At 53.5% G+C, this 17,304-nt stretch overlaps 1 pseudogene; it reads left to right on the top strand.

The window, feature by feature from the left end:
- Positions 1-276: 276 nt before the first annotated feature.
- On the top strand, positions 277-16,718 carry LOC134413920 (olfactory receptor 14J1-like; annotated as a pseudogene).
- The last annotated feature ends 586 nt before the right edge of the window (positions 16,719-17,304 follow it).

Raw genomic sequence — 17,304 nt, 5'->3', positions numbered from 1 at the left:
TGAGTGCACTGGGGCACAGGGAGCCCTTCTTTCCATCGGGGCTCCCCAGTGATTAGCGTGAGAGCAATGCTAAGAACAGGACTTCTGTCCCTTCTAAAAAACACAGACTTACTTAGCAACCCAAACCTACACTGGAAAAAGAAAAGGTAAATGAAATTTCCCCAAAGAAAGAGAAGCAATTTTGAGTTGTTGTGCAAGAAAATAGCATAAGATTGACTCAAGGTACTTTGTCCAAATAGTTTTCTTTGAACAGCTCAAAATGTCCAGAATGAAGAAATGTGCAACAGCAGCTCCATCAGCCACTTCCTCCTGCTGGCATTGGCAGACACGCGGCAGCTGCAGCTCCTGCACTTCTGCCTCTTTCTGGGCATCTCCCTGGTTGCCCTCCTGGGGAACGGCCTCATCATCAACGCCGTAGCCTGCAGCCACCACCTGCACACGCCCATGTTCTTCTTCCTGCTCAACCTGGCCCTCGCTCCATCTGCACCACTGTCCCCAAAGCCATGCACAATTCCCTCTGGGACACCAGGAACATCTCCTTCTCAGGATGTGCTGCACAGGTTTTCTTCTTTCTTTTCTTTATGGGAGCAGAGTTTTCCCTGCTGACCATCATGTGCTATGACCGCTACGTGTCCATCTGCAAACCCCTGCACTACGAGACCCTGCTGGGCAGCAGAGCTTGTGCCCACATGGCAGCAGCTGCCTGGGCCAGTGGCTTTCTCAATGCTCTGCTGCACACAGCCAATACATTTTCCCTGCCCCTGTGCCATGGCAATGCCCTTGGCCAGTTCTTCTTCTGTGAGGTCCCACAGATCCTCAAGCTCTCCTCCTCACACTCCCACTTCAAGGAAGTTGGGCTTCTTGCTTTTAGTTCCTGTTTAGTATTTGGTTGTTTTTTGTTCATTGTTTTCTCCTATGTGCAGATCTTCAGGGCTGTGCTGAGGATCCCCTCTGAGCAGGGACGGCACAAAGCCTTTTCCACCTGCCTCCCTCACCTGGTCGTGGTCTCACTGTTTATTAGCACTGTCATTTTTGCCTACCTGAAGCCCCCCTCCATCTCTTCCCCATCCCTGGATCTGGCCCTGTCAGTTCTGTACTCGGTGATGCCTCCAGCCCTGAATCCCCTCATCTACAGCCTGAGGAACCAGGAGCTCAAGGCTGCAGTGTGGAGACTGATGACTGGATGGTTTCAGAAACATTTAACTGGTTGCCAAATTCTGTAAATGACTTGTAATAAAAGTGATCTTTGATACTATGTGGGTTTAGTGGTCGATTTGTTTTTGTCTTTCATTTGGGTTTTTTTTTGTTTGGTTTTTTTTTTTTTTATTATTTACTACAAAGGAAGGTCAGTGTTTGTGCCATTTTGCATTTTTTTCTCTCAACATTTATTGTGGCCTCAGACTGTGTCAACAAGGAGCTGTTCTCTCAGTGGCTTTAGAAAAAAATAAAGGCTCTCCCAGCAGAGTTTTCACGGGAGATCCCCCTTTTGTTCCTTCTCTGGAGCTGCAGCAGCAATGTCTGTGTGCAGAGCTGGGGGCAGATCAGTGCTGGCACAGCAGCTGTGCCCAACAGCAGCAGCACTTGGTGTTGCCAGTGCTGCTGCTGTGGCCCTGCCACGCTGCCCTGGTGGCCCAAGTGTTACTGCAGGGCCTGAGTGCTCTTGGGGCCGGGCACAGCCCTGGGGGTGGCAGTGCAGGGGCTGCAGCAGGGACAGGCCATGGGCACTGCAGGGGCAGCGCTGACGCCTCAGCCCAGGCCCTGGGGGCTCCAGGCTCCTTGCCCAGGCTCTCTCAAGAACACGCCCAGGCCAATGCTCAGCACAGAAAACCCCCGTGAGCAGCCCCAGGCTGGCCGTGGGCAGGCTGGGGGCAAACAGCATGGCTGGGGCTCTGCAAGGGCCCTGGGGCAGATGGGAAGGAGCAGCAGAGCAGGGGCTGATCCATCCCTAGTGCGCTAGAAAGCCCAGGGCAGCATCCCAGAGCGTCCTGATGGAGCTGCCAACAACATCCCCCCTCTGCAGCCCTTGCCTCTCCCCCAGCTCACACAGGTGCCCCATCCTTGCAGGCACAGACATGGCAGCACTGGCTCAGCAGCCCCTGTTTGCATTGCACACAGCAGGGGGAGCACCCCCATGCTGTTGCTGTGGGGACATGAACCTGAGGGAGCACAAATGCCATCAGCACCTGGGGCCAGCAAGGGCTGGGGACACCAGAGAATCCACTCAGCTTTGTCCTGGCCTCTGCAGTCAGCCAGAAAGTTTGTTCCCATCAGCTGGGAGTTTCCTGTTCCACTGCAGACGCTGTTGCTCAGAGCCAATGCTGTCTGGCAGCCACCCCCAAACTGCCCTGAGCATTTCCTTTGCTTCACCTTTGTATCACTCTTGAAGTTGTATCACTCTTCCTGATACAACTTTTTTCCTCTTTCACACCCCAGGGGCCCAGAACCGCCGACAGCATTCGAGGTGCTGCCCAAGCAGTGCTGAGCAGAGAAGAATCTTTGTCCTGCTCCTGCTGGCCACACCATTCCTGATCCAGGCCAGGAGCCATTGGCCTTCTTGGCCAGCTGGGCACACTGCTGACTCATGTCCAGCCTCCTGTCCTTCAGTCCCTGCAAGTCCCTTTCTTCCTGGCTGCTGTCCAGCCCCTCTGTCCCCAGCCTGTAGTGCTGCAGGGGTTGTTGTGGCCAAAGTGCAGGACCTGGCACTTGGACTTGTTAAACCTTGCCTTATTGGATTTGGGCCCTGGATCCAGCCTGTCCAGGGCCCTGTGCAGAGCCTTCCTACCCTCCAGCAGATCCACACTCACACTCTGTGTCATCTGCTAATTTGGTGATTTTCTATTCTTTTTCACATATGTGATAATCATTTCCCCAAAATCATTACAATATTTCCACTCCTCTTAACCCGTGTGTTCTTCTCTCCTGGGCATCTCTCTGCTGGTCCCTGGTGCTCGTGGACCCCAATGTTCCAGTGAGCCTGGCTGAGCTGGCAGGACACTGAGGCTGGTGAACTTCCAGTTCCCCTTCTCACACAATGGGCATTGTGTGGTGTCCATCGGCCTTGTGGAGAACAAGCTCCAGGTATCAGCTCACGCCGTGGAGACAATTGATCATCTGGGAACATGAGGTCACAGAGTGGGTTATGTGAGGTCATCTAGAGCTATGACATCATAGACTGCCTCTGTGACATAACAGGGCCAGCTGTGACATCACAGGGCAGAGGTCTCACATCACAGAGTAGACAATGACATCACAGAGTTGCCTGTGACATCAGAGACCAGCTGTGTGACATTAGACAACGGGCTGTCACATCACAGAGCAGGCTGTGACATCCCAGAGGGGCTGTGTGACATCCCAGCAGGGCTGTGTCAGGTCATTGGGTTGGTCACTCTGCCCCAGCTCCCCCTCAGAGTTTCTCCCAACAACTCCAATGTTGTTCATGCCCAGCAGGGTCCCTGTCCCCTGGGATCCCCCTGGCCCACCTGGAGCCACAGCCTCCACCAAAGGATGTTCCACAGGATCCTCCCCAGAGCCTGACAGGGGACAAGGGGCCAGGGCTGTGTGACCAGGGCTTTAGGGACAGGGATTATCCAGGTCACTGGGGCCTGGGTTGGGTTCCCCAGGGCAGGAAAGATGTCTGGCAGCTGGAGCAGGGCCTGGGAAGGGCCTCCAAAGTGGGGCTGGAGCCCTTGTGCTGTGAGCAGAGGCTGAGGGAGCTGGGCTGGTCCAGCCTGGAGCAGGGAAGGCTGAGGGGCTCCTCATCCCAGCCTGGCAGTGCCAGCGAGGAGGGGATGGAGAACACAGAGCCAGGCTCTTCACAGGGAGCCTGGTGGGAGACAAAAGCCAATGGGTGGGAGGGGAAGGAGGGGAGATCAGCCAGGGCATGAGCAGATGAAATGAGTCAGGCTGGTTTCAGCATTTCCTCAACACCAAGAGCAGCTTGACCTCCCTTCTCCATCCGCCACTGACAGCTTTGCAAATCAGGAATTGTTGGAGCCGTTTTCCCCACACTCCAGAAGGAGCATCCTGATACAAGAACTTAATTGTGTTTATACCCATCACAAAACGCCGTTTGTCTGAAATTAATTTTAGTATGGAAATCACTTGTGGATATTGAACATCAGATGCTGCTGGGACATTGCACATAGCTCAGGGAAGAGCGTGATTGTTATTAAATTGTTTCCTGTTCAACTGTGGTCTGTTGGCCATGAAGAGAAACTTTCTGTGTCTCTGAGTCTCACCAGTTCCTGACCCGCAAAGGACACAAACCTGATGAGTTGTGGTTCCCACTCCAGTGGCTGAACTTGCACCTCCCTCCATCCCCAGAGCAGAGCTCCCTTGTCCCTGAGAGTCCCTGGCAATGCATGGCTGAAGGAACAGGCTGGGGGATCAGGGGCAGGGCACAGCCAGGGATTTGGGGTGGCTGTGAGCCCAGGGCAGGACCCGGCCCTTGGCCTTGGTGAACCTCGGCCAATTGTTCTGGGCCCATGGCTCCAGCCTGGCCAGATCCCTCTGCAGAGCTTCCTGCCCTCCAGCACAGCCACACTGCCACCTAGCTTGGGCTCACCTGGGAACTGACTGAGGGTGCCCTCGATGGCCTCATCCAGATCAGCAATAAAGAGATTGAACTGACCTGGCCAAAATCCTGAGCCCTGGGGACAACCCTGGATGTGACTCCATTCCTCAGCTGCTCTGAGTGCCAGGAGTTGGGTGAGGGAAATGGTGGGGTGGGGGTAGGAACAAACTGTGATTGACTGTCAGCCATGAAGGGTCTTGATTTTCATATCGGCTCAGACTGCATTAGGAGGTGCTGGGGATCAATATCAACTGGGGATTGCTGATATCAATCTATAAAGAAGAAAATAAAACAGGACAAAACAGTTCTCTCTGCAGTGTTTTCAATATGGTGTATTCACTTTGAATAGACTTCTGAAATCTGTCTAATTAACCACAGAAGATCTGAAAACTTAGATTATTCCCATGGGATTTTCTTGTTTGGGGTGTTTTGAACAAATGTTTATGAGCATTTCTCACTTAACTCCTGAAGTCAAGAGGTACTGGGGACCAATATCAACTGGACATTGCTGATACCAATCTATAAACAAAAAAAGAAAACTGGACAAAACCAGTTCTCTCTGCTTAGTTTTCAATATACCATATTCATTTTAAATACACCTCTGAAATATGACTAAGTAACCACAGAACAATTGAAAACTTCAAATTTTCCCAGGGGGTTTTCTTGTTTAAATGTTTTAAACAAATGTTTAATAGCCCTTTTCACTGAATTTCTCAACTGAGTAGCTCAGGAAAGAGAAGGCCTCTGGAGGAGTAAAATTCATCAGCAACCTCCAAGCGGCTGAGGATCCATCCACATCAGAGCAGCAATGAACAGAAATGGGCACAGCTTTGTGGCTGCCCCACCTTTGGCATGGGCCCTGGGCCTGGAGCAGGAGCAGCTCTTGAGGGCCCCAAGGCCGGGGCTCTTGTGCTGCCCTGGGCAGATGGGATGGCAGCAGGGGCTGCAGAGCTCTCAGCACCGCAGCCAGTGGGGAGCAGGGCAGCCAGGGAGCCTCCTTTGGCCTTGGCCAAGCACCTTCCCCCATGGCTGGGGCTGAGTCCTGTAGCAGCTGCAGCTGCTGCTGTGCTCTTGCCAGGGGCTGGGGCCGTGGGGCAATGCCCAGAGCATTTGTCACAGCCAGCCTCTGTGCCCAGCCCTTGGCAGCCCTGGCTGCTGAGCCCAGCTTTGGCCTGGGCTGAGTTTGTCTGTGGCCCAAATCCATTCTCCTGTGGGGCTCAGGGCATGTTCCCGGCCATGGCCAGCCCTGGCCGGCCTCTCTGCTGGCCCAGAGGCTAAAAGAGCCCAGGTCAGGGCTGTCTGTGCAGCCCCACAGGTTCCAGGGGCTCTGCAGGAGCTGGCAGAGGCTGCCCAGCAGGGAGGCCATGGGGCACAGAGCCCCAAGGCTGCTGTGGGCACCACGGCGCAGGGGCTGTTCCCAGCCGCAATGCTCCTGGCCTGGCGTGGGCCTGCACAGGGGCTGGGCCACCATGGCTGGGCCAGCACAGGGCCACAAAGGGGCCACACAGCCGCTGCTGGGGCTGACAGCAAGGCCAGGCACACACAGGGAATTGCTGAGCATGGCCTGCGCTGGCCAGGCCTGACTGTGCCAAAGGCAGAGCTCAGCTGCCCTTGGGGGCTGCAGGAACAGTCCTGAGCCCAAAGAGCCTCCATGGCTGTGCTGGAGACCAAGGCTGCAGGAGGGAAATGCAGGGCTGCTGCAGGATGGGGAGGGCATTGAATTCCAGCACACAGCTCAGCTCTCTGATGATCCCGACACCATGCTGGGCCCTGTTTCAGACTGGAGCAGAGCAGATGATGATGAGTCAAGAGCCCTGCAGGGCCATCAGGGACCTGCAACTTACAAGGTGCTCTGTTCTTCCTCAAGTGCTCTCTGAGAGATCCAATCCCAGCTGGACATCTCAGGGCACAAGTGGCACTGGCTGTTCATGGGCACATAACTGATGTCAGCCTGGATAGGGGCACAGCTTTTATTACCTGTTAGTTTCATAATATACAAGCAAATCTTGATTATCTGGGTCATTTAAGTACTGTTAAGAAATGGCACAGTTTTCCCATCTGGAACAGGAATTTCCTGGAGGTGTACAGATGGCAGGAGGAAAAATACTGATCTTGCCTTCTACTGGTGTGACCAATATTTTGTTTATTACTTCTTCTCCATTTTTCTTCAGGTGTTTTCAGCTCTTCTGTTGAAATGGCCATGTCTAAGCACATCTCTTCCTTTACAGCAGGTGGATCTATGTACTTCTACTGCTCTCTGTTTTCCTCCTCTAGATGCTCTCTGGTCATTCAAGTGCCTCTCAATGACTGGCTTCATGCTTTGAGCTGGATGAAATTGCTCAATATTTCTGAAGTTCAAATAAATATATAATAAATATCATCTTAATTGTGTTTTTATCTATCACAGAATTACCTTATGCCTTTGTCTAAAACTGTTCCTGTACAGAAATCTCTTGGGGATGGTGGACATGTCAGATACCGCTGGGACATCACAGAGAGCTGAGGAAAGAGCTGTGATGGTTATTAAACTGTTCAAATACTTAATTTGTGTTTGTTTGCAAGAAACCTTTCTGTGCCTCTGAGTGTCACCAGTCCCTGACACCAAAGGACACAAACCTGCTGAGTTGTGGTTCCCACTGCAGGGGCACTTGGACCTTGGCTCTGCACAGGAGAGCTCTTCATCTCCTTTCTCTCATTTCCTCCCCCTGGGCATGGAGGGAGCTCCTGACTTCAGCCTGTGACTCGTGTGTGCAAAGAGCAAATCTGGGCAAAATCAGGGCAGGAAGGGTTTGGGGGGACCTTGGGATCTGTGCTGGGCACAGAAGGTGTTTTCCATTGCTCTGAGGCTGCCTGCTGTAGAATGTGGATTTAATACCCAGCCAAGGAATGACTTTTGCATTTGATGGAGCTGTGGCTTGCCTTGGCTTTATTGGCTGACAAGAAATGAACATCCCTCTGTGTCTCAGGCAGCTCCTTCTCCAAGGAAAGCAGGTGGGAGCTGGAGCCAAGGAGCTGAAAGCTGCAGGTGCAGCCTGGGCTGGAGGGAGCTCAGATTTTCACAAGGCTGCTCTGAGTGCCAGGGCTTGGATGGGGGAAATGGTGGGGTGGGGGTATGGACAGAGTCTGATTGATTGTCAGCCATGAAGGGTCTTGATTTTCATATCTATTCAAACTGAATGAGGAACTACTTGGATTCACTGTCAATAAGAGACTGCACAGACTGATTTGTGAACAGGAAATGTCCCAAACAGGACCTTAAAAATCTTTTCTCACTGTCTTTTTAAATATAAGGCATTCACTTAGAACACACTACTGAAATCTATCAAATTAACCACAAACATTTGAACACTTAAATCAAATCAACACTTAAATCAAACTCCAGAGGCTTGGGTTCTTAAGGTGTTCTGAATGTTAATGAGCCCTGGGACACTGAATTCCTGCACTGAAGAGCTGAAGGCTGAACAAGCATCTGCATCAGGAAAATTCAACAGCAGCCTCCAAGGTGCTGAGGATGTCAGCAGCCCCCACTGAGGCCATCCCTGCCCAGAGACCGTGGGGGAATGGGCAGACAAGGAGAGTGTCCCTGGGGCTGGGGCAGCACAACTCAGAGGCACCAGCGGCTCCAGCTGGAAAATGGAGTGTGGAATGTGGCTGGGGAAGCCCTGCCTGAGCTGTGCCAAGCAGGACAGACAAGCCCTGCTCCCATCCACTAAAAAACAACTCTCTCAATGAGATATTTAAAAGAAATTACAATTGTTTGTGTACTCTGAGATGGACTCTCGTGAGAAATACCAACAAGATATTCTCAGGAGCTTAAAACAACAAATCAGCCTTTACTGGCAACTTTAGAAAATCAGACAAGCTTTGCCAAAAGATTTATTATGACAGTGTAGTGGTTTTTAGTTTGTTAATTTAAGATTTTTCTAACCTTGAGATTTTTTAATTAATTTATTGATGAGCGCTCTGGGTTTTAGTTTCAGTTAATTATTTATCAATTTACTTTTATTACTTTTTAAAACTCTTCTATGTCAAACTATGGCAGATATTTGATCAACAAAAAACACTTCTCAAAAGCATTGACTTGGCCCATTCAACTTCACACTCTAAGCCTGATTAACTTAATGTTAATCAAAATTTGCATGAGCACAGAAACAGAAGAAGAAGACATAGAATGAGAAAGACCAAAAAGATACTGAGAAGCACACAGACAGCTGCCACCTCCTGGATTCCAGCACTGTTCAAATGGAAATTCCAAGAGGAGGTGGGATCAAGATGTGTGCTTGCCTTGTCATCAGCCTAAAATACCCCTTGATCTTGCTGGGCCCTTCCCCCAGGTGGGTCTTGGGCTCATTTGGTCCCTCAGGAGCTGGGCTGGGGGCTGCAGAGGTGGCTGTGGAGCATTGCCTGTGCTGTGCCAGGGACTGGCAGACACTGCTGGGCTGGGATAGAGGCTCTGGGGGGATTGGGGTTCCAGGGCAGGGCAGGGCTGGGGTTCCAGGGCAGGGCAAGGCTGGACCTGCCCCTTCCTCCCCCACACACTAAAAGTTTCAAGCCAAAAAATCTTCTCCAGCCTGCCACAGTAAGGCAATGTTGGACGTGAAATCCGTATTCTGGTCATGGGCACCTGGCCGAGAAGGACAGTTCTTTCCATAGGAAGGAAAGCACAGAATCTTGCCAAGTGTTTTGCAAGATGAGAGGTGACCCTCATGAAACCACTGCCAGCCAGACTTTTCTTGGCAACATTCCTATGGGAACAATCCCTGGATATAAGGAAATTTGGAGGTGCCTGGAGCAGCATGTCAGATCTTTTCCATAGGAAGGAAAGCACGGAGCACCACTGTTTCAATAGTGGATGAGACCCTCAACATGCCAAGGTCAGCCTGACCTCTTGGGAGGTCAAACCAGCCAGACCTGCACTGTATTCCTTTGTTTTTATGGGGCCCTGAAGTGCCACAATGGTGCCTTGGTTCTGTGGGGCTCCACACTGCCACAATGGCTCCTTGATTACAAGAAGATCTGAAATGTCACAATGGACCCCTTGTTTGATGGGATCCCACAGTGTCACAGTGGCTCCCAGGTTTCAAAATTGTCCCAATGATTCCATGAGGCCTTGCAGTGTCACAATGGTCTCCATGGTTCCCCAGGCCCCACAATGTCTCAGGACTCCTCTGTTCCATGAGCCCTGCAATGTCACAATGGAGCTTTAGACCCTGGAGTTTTGCAGTGTCACAATGGTCTCATTTTGGTTCCACAGTCTCACAATGGTCCATTGATGACAGGAGGTCCTGCAATGTCACAATAGACCTTTGGCTCCATGCAGCCGTGCAGTGTCACAAAGGCCTCTTGGTTTCACCAGGCCCCATAGTATCAAAATAGTCCTCTTGGTTTTGTGGTGACCCCCAGGGTCACAATGGTCTCACTGGTTCCATGAGGCCTCACAGTGTCACAATGCTTTGCTTATGGATCCTCATAGTGTCACAATGATCTCCATGATTCCATGAGTCCCCTCAGTGTAACAATGATCTTCTTGGCTCCATGGTGCCCCACAGTGTCACAATGGCCCCTGGGTTCCATGACACTGTGAAGTGTCACAATGGCCTCTCCATGATTACATAAGGACTTGCAATGTCTCAATGAACCTTTGGCTCCATGGGGTCTTGCTGTATCACAATGATCCCTACATTCCATGGAGCCACACAGAGTCAGCACGATCCCCTTGGATCCATGAGGACCAGCAATGTCACGGTGCTCTCCATGATTCCATGAGGCCCCACAGTGTCACAGTGGTCCCTTGGTCTCACAGGCCCCACAGTGTCACAATGGTCCCTTGGTTCTATTTGCCCTGTGCTGCTGCATTCCCCCCTCCCCTTCTCAGGCTGCCCTGCCAGCTGAGAAATGCTCCTTGGGTCTGGGCCTTGGCCAACAGCCCCTGGGCTCAGCTCCTCTGCAGCTCATCACAAACACTGTCTGCTCCAGGCACTGCCGCTGCCCAACCAGCTCCTGGTTCCTTAACAGCAGCCCTGGGAAGTGTTTGTGTTCCCTCAGTGGCACAACATCCCTGTTCTCACACTGCCAAAGAAAGCTGTTGATGTCAAGTGTGGCCAGGATGAACCATTGCTGGGACTGAAGCCCCTCTCTTGGGGCCCTGCAAACAGCGCTCCAAAAGGAGCCCTTGGAGCTCTCCTGGGCCAGCGACTCCCTCTGAGTGGGGCCTCTCCCAGCTGGGAACTCTCCCGTTTGCTGCACTCAGGGGTCCTGAACAACCACAGAGCCTGGGCTGCTTCCCCCACTCCTCCAGGCTCAATCCTTGACCCACTGGAGAGATGCCAAAGGATCCCCAGTGAGCATTCTCTGCCCTCAAGGGAATTGCTCACAGGTGCCTTGCACTGACTCTTTGTGTCTGTGTGCACACAGGAGTGCCTGTGCTGGGGAAATGTGGCAGAAATGCTGCTCCCTGAGGGGTTTGAGTGGCTTGGATAGCTGAGCCACTCAGGCCTGTAAGGGTGAGTCACAAGCTGTAAGGTATGTTAAATGCTCCTAAGGGTTGTTCTTTTACTAAGTAATGAAGTTTAGTATAAGTTATAAGCTAAGCTGAATATTGTTAAGTGTTATTCAACTGTGAAATCATTAAGTCCTAGGTTATAAGTAAGGTTAAATACTGTCAAGTGCTGTTCTTTTGCTAAATGCTGAAGTCTAAGGTATCAGTCAAGATCTGTTAAGTTTGGGCTCTGTTTAGCTTTTTGGCTGCATTCCTTTTTTCCTTGCCCACACTGTCCTTTAGCCACACACACATGCATGCACACACACATGGACATTTCATGGTTCATTTCTGGTTTGATTGCCTGAATTTTGTTTGGTTTTGTAGTTGCTTTGTTTCCTTGGTGTGCCTGAAGTGTCCAGTCAGGAGCAGAGTGACTCTTGCCAAGGAACTCTGTGGTGCTGTCCCTTAATATTCAATCTGCTTTTTGATGATCCCTTGCTGGGGATATTTTCAGCACTCTCAGCCCCTCGTTGGTAACAGGGTGAAGGAGCCCTGGCCCAGGCTCTGGCCCTGGGGGACACGGGGACGCTGCTGGGGGGTCCCTGTCCCCCTGTGCCACTCCCAGGGCCCCGGCCCCCCGTCCCCGTGTCAGGCTCTGGGGTCGATCTCGTGGAACATCCTCTGGGGGAGGCTGCGGGGCCGGGGGAACCCGTGGGGACAGGGGACCCCGCTGTGCACGAGCAGGGTTGGACTGCTCTGGGGGGAGCTGTGAGGGGGGCTGGGGCAGACCGACCTCCCCAGTGACCTCACACAGCCCCTGTGATATCACACAGCCTCCTGTGATGTCACACTGCTACCTGTGATGTCACACAACCACTCTGTTATGTCACACACAGTCTCCATATGATGGCATTCAGCTGCTGTGTGATGTCAGAGAGCAGCTTTGTGATGTCAGTCACCCTGTGATGTCACAGCCTTCTCTGTAACATCACACAGCTGCTCTGTGATATCATACTCCATGTCACAACCCACACTGTGATGTCACAGAGCCGCCTTCTATGATGTCACAGCTAGCTCTGTGATGTCACACCTCCCTCAGCCCCTTGCTGACATCCCAGCTGCTCTGTTGCCCCATGACATAGTCCCAGAGGTGCTGCTGTGAGACAGCCCCCTCTGGGACATGCCACAGCCCCTGCCAGTGCTGAGCCCCTGTGAGCTCTGTCTGTGCCCTGCTGGTGTCCCTGAGGGGCCCTGGCAGTGCCCCAGCCCTGCTGGGCTGTGCACAGGAGCTGCTCCTGGCCAGAGCTGTCTCTCTGCAGCGCTGCCCTTGCCAGGAGCTGCCTCTGGGCCAGGAGCCTGGCCCAGCTCAGCAGCACAGACACAGCACAGGGACTCTAATGACCCTCTGGGGCTTTGGTGCTCTTTGCATCAGACACAGTCCCTCAGAGTGTGCTCAAAGAACTTCTCAAGAGCTCAAAGTGAGACTGAAGCACTGAAGTTTCTTGTACTTTAAAGAGATCCCTTTGAGGGACAGGACTGAGAAAGTGTTCCCAGGTTCCAGGGAGAGCAGAACACTGGAGGCAGTGATGACAGCTGGGGACAAGCAAGGGAAACGTGTCTCTGTTCTGAGCACACCTGGATGTTTTTCAGGAATGCAAAGGGCCAAGGCCTGAGCCCCAGCCCCTGGCCAGGCAGATCCTGTCCCTCCCTCCTTGCTCAGGGCTCTTCCCGGGATGGGCACTGGCATGTGGGGATGTGCAATGGCAAGGGCAGGAGCATGGGGCGGCCCCTGCCAGGCTGCTGAGCAGGGACAAGGAGGCAATGAGGCCCCAGCCCTGCAAGGGTCACTTGTCCCCTCGTGGCCTCAGGCCCAGGCCCAGCAGCCATGGCCAAAGTGCTGCCCAAGTTGGCTCTGGCAGGGCTGTCTTGCAGCTGCTGCCCATCCCTGTGCCCTGTGCAGCCCAGGCTGTCCCACGGTGTCCCTGCCCTGCGCCTCTGTCCCTGCAGGCTGTCGGCATCCCCCGGCTGCCCCACCTGGCTGGGCCCTTCCTTTGCTGACAGCTCTGCCTCCTGCCTGCCCCTGCCTGCCCACACAGAGCCTTGGGCTGCTCCAGGCTCCTGCTGGGGACGTGCTGCACCACAGCCCTGCCCTGTCAGGGAAATTCCTTTTTCCTGGTGCCAGTCTGGGCCTTCCCAGCTGCCCTTAGCATTAATTCTTCGTCTCTCTGGGTGTTTTCCATTATATCAAAAGGATCCACCATCCCTGAAGTTGCTCTTTAAACACTCTCATGGCTCTGCTCCACTGTCCTCTGTCTCCAACCCACTGAGCACAGAGCCCCATTGTCCCTATACAGTGCTCATGTGCCCAAGGCCTCCAAACCCCTCCTTGGGACACCTCTGGGCCCTCTCCAAGGTGTTTCCAAATGAAGACATTCAGTTCATAGTCTAAAAAAATCACCAGAGGACAGGGCCAGCCTGACCTGTCTGTCCTGGCTACTTTTGTCTGGGAGCAATCCTTGGATATATGGAATTTGGGAGGCCAAATTCTAATTTTGGCCATGGTCCCTGGACAAGAAGGCTGGTTCTTTTCCAGAGGAATGAAGGAACAGAGACCCTCTGTTTCAGGGGCAGATGAGAAGTGACCACCAGAGGCCAAGGCCAGCCAGGGCTGGCAGGTTTTGTTTTGCAAGATACCCTTGCATAGAGGAAATTTTTTAGGGAGAGTACCAATTTTGGCAATGGGCATCTGAAAAGTGAGATAGTTCTTTTCCATAGCAAGGAAAGCACGAGCCCCAGTGCTCCAGGAGCTGATGAGAGGCAGCCCTTGACTTCCCAAGATCAGCCAGAGCTGTCATCACATGGCCCCTGGGAGGCCAAGCCAGCCAGACCTGTTCCATGTTCCCTGGGTTCCATGGGGCCCCACAGTGTCCCAACGGTCCCTTGCTTCCAGGTGGCCCTTGGGGACGTGGTTTTGCGGTGATGATGGTGCTGCCAGGGTGCCGTGGCACTAGGTGAGCATCAGGGTCTCTTCCCACCTCGATGACTCTGGGATTCCCTGCTGAGCGCTCTGTCACCAATCTTGTCCCACGCGTGCTGTTTAGGGCCAGCCCCAGCAGTGACTGTGGGTGCTGGGGAGATGCTCCAGGCTGGCCGGGGCAGCTGAGGCTGCAGGGCCATGTCCAGGACGAGGCTGCCCGTGTGGCTCCCTGGGGCCCCGCGCAGGGAGTAGCCGCCATCGGCCGGCCTGGGCTGGGCAGGGCCATGGGCACTGCTCCTGCAGCTGCCGCGCCAGGCAGGCCCAGCAGAGCAGCGCCCACAGTGCCCGCCTGAGGCGGCCGGGCCGTTTGCTCGGGGCAGCGCTGCTGCCTGTGGGCCTGCGCTCCCGGCTGGCCAGCTGAGGCGCCGCCAGGGCTCTGCAGGGCAGGTCCCTGGCTCTGTGGCCCTGCCTTGGGCCCCTGCTGGCCCACGGAGCCTTCGCTGCACAGGGAGGGAAGTGAGGCACACAGGGACTCCGCTGCCTGCTCCCCAACCCAGACCTCCTGAGGGATGGGAAGTGGTAGCCCATCTGCCACAAGATCTGCCAGCCTTTGGGCCCTGCCTTCTCCTTTGGACAGTTCGTGGATGCTGACTTCATCCCAGTCACTGTCCTCCTCCTCCTACAGCAAGGGAGTGGGCCCGAAGCTGAAGATGCTGTTACCTTCACAGCAGTCCTGTGGCAGGTCTGTGCTGCTGCTTTCTTCCTCCATGGAATCATCTCGGAGTTCTCTGAGCTCTGGTTCACTGCAGTCTTCCCAGCTGGAGAGGTCTTGGGAGCTGCTGAACTCTCCTTGGGACAGCTCTGGCTCTGCCTCACCTTGGCAGTCTTGGGACAGCTCAGTCTGGCTGTGGGATTCCTAGTCTTCATCATTGCCAGCTGAGGTGCCCTCCTCACTCTCCTTCTCTGCCAGCACTGAGCTCTGCTCTGCCTCTTCCAGCTTCTCACTGGGGGTTTGGACTCCCAGTGGGCTGGGTGAGGGGCTGGGGCGCAGCAGGGGCTGTCTGGAGGAGCAACTGGGCTCTGTGTCCCTGCTGATGGCACCTCCTCCCTGGGGGCAGGAGAATGTGCCTGGTTCTCCTGGCTGTTCACACTTCCTTCTCCTCACTGGCTCAGCTTTGGCTCAGTCACCTCCTTTTCCATTGGGGGCAGCTCCTGGACTGTTGCCCTTTGTTGCCACTGGCGGGGCTGTTGCTGTGCCCGATCTCCCCACAGCACCCTCACAGCCACCTTCCCCTGCTGCAACTAATGGGCACTCATTGCTCTGCATGGGGACGCTTCCTTGGCTGCCATTGCTGGCACCGACTGGGAGAATTCATAGCTTGTGGCCTCTTCCCTCAGGCCAAGCTCTCGGGCCCCAACATCTCCCCACTTGTTATCTCTCTCAGGTTTCTTCTCTTCCTCCTCCGTGTCTGACCGTGGCCACGCTGAGGCACCCACTGCCCCCACCAAGTGCCCGCTGAGGGCCTGGTCTTGCCCCCAGCTGGGCAGGGGGCTGGGTGACTGGAAAGAGTTGAGCTTTGTCTTGCTCTCTTCCATCTCGGAGCTCCTGTAGCACGGACAGATCCCGGGAGCTGCTTCCTTCCAAGAGAGCAGCTGTCACGGGACTAGGCACCCCAGGGCTCTGCGCCCCTTATATACACCCTCAGTCACGGTGGGGCTCTCTGATGTCACAATGGTCTCTGGGCCCTACCATGTCCTACATCATCAAGGGCCCTGTGTGACAAAGGGCCACACCCAGCAACCCTTCAGCAGCTGAGCCCACTGGAAGCTGCATGGAGAAGCCCCTGGCCTTGGGCACTTGCAGCCCTTGCTGTGCCCAGGCCCTTCCCACAGTCCCACTGTGCACCCACTGTGTCATGGTCTTACTTGACAGCCTGACCTGCACCCTCAGAGCCCTGCCTTGGCAGAGTGGGCACGAGCGATTGGCCAGATGGACGCAGCCGGGCACTTGTGGGCAGTGGCTCCATGTGCAGCATCAGACTGAGTATGGGGGACTGTTGAGAGTTTTTTGCAGATTGAGGAGTTCTTGCTAGACAATGGCCATATTCAGCCGATGCACAATCCAGCCGGCTTGTACTAATGGACAATGGACACATCCACAAACAATGAATAATGGACATATTCAGAAATGGGGCCGGTACATTCTTGAAGAAGATACAAGAAGAAGAGTTGTTAAGACTCAGAAGGTTTGTCAGTGAGCTTGGGAAAGAAAGAAGAAAGTGAGCCATGGTTGGGCCAGATGACCACAGCAAGACACATGAAAAATTAGGTGATCCAAACAGCATTCTAATTTAGACGCGTGAGCAGCTAGGATTAACCAATCATGCATTAGCTAGAGACGCATGGACAGTAGAGATTTATTATAAATATAGTCTTTTTAGGGATAATAAATTTGGCTTCACTGGATCATATTGGTTATGGTGTGATGTCCCTGAACCTCCACACCGCACATTTCTAGTGAGAATGCAGGCAGGCCCAATGTCACAGCACTAAAGGGACTCAAGGTCGGCAATTTTGCTGATGTGCAGAGGATCGGAGCCAACGCTCGAGGAGTGGAGAAGCTGGTCGAAAGTATCCTCACTGTCCCAGGGAGAGGGAAAGGTTACTGGAGCTCCGGTCGTAGATGACTTGAATCTCACTCTGATCAAGGTGAGCGGCCGGGGAGGAGATGGGGTCTGAAAATGAAAGGGAAGGTGTTCAGAAACTCCTTCAACATATCCTCTCTAAGAGAGAACAAAAGTATGATGCTTCCAATTTGAAGGGACTACTGCACTGGGATTGGGACCATAATCTCATAGCAGGAGCACAAGTTTCTTTTGAGATTTCGACATGGGAAGCTGTGGGGCGGATGTTGTGGGATAGCATTGCATCTGGCAGGAGTGAGGCAAAAGAGAGGTCTAAATATGCTATTTTGGGGAAAATTATCATAGAGGTGTTGCAAGCCTTAAAGGCAGAGAGGAAAGCTGCTGCTGTGGCTTGCGGAGCCCTTGCCTCCGAGCCAGAACAGCCTCAGACATTTCCATAACTTCAGTTCAGCAACTGTTTTCTACCACCTTAGATATTCCCTCACACAGCCCACAACCCCTCAGCTCAGCATCGAGCATTACACTGACTGCGCCTCCAGCTCAGAGCAGGAATAAGGAAGCTGCTGCCTCTTTGGGGGGGTTAGCCTGCAGACCAAAGGACAGTTGTATTTAGAGTTTAACAGCTGTT

The sequence above is a fragment of the Melospiza melodia genome, unplaced genomic scaffold (assembly GCF_035770615.1).
Source record: "Melospiza melodia melodia isolate bMelMel2 unplaced genomic scaffold, bMelMel2.pri scaffold_61, whole genome shotgun sequence".
Taxonomy (NCBI): domain Eukaryota; kingdom Metazoa; phylum Chordata; class Aves; order Passeriformes; family Passerellidae; genus Melospiza; species Melospiza melodia.
Note: the sequence above shows the minus strand (reverse complement) of the source record. Positions and strands in the feature narration are given on the sequence as shown.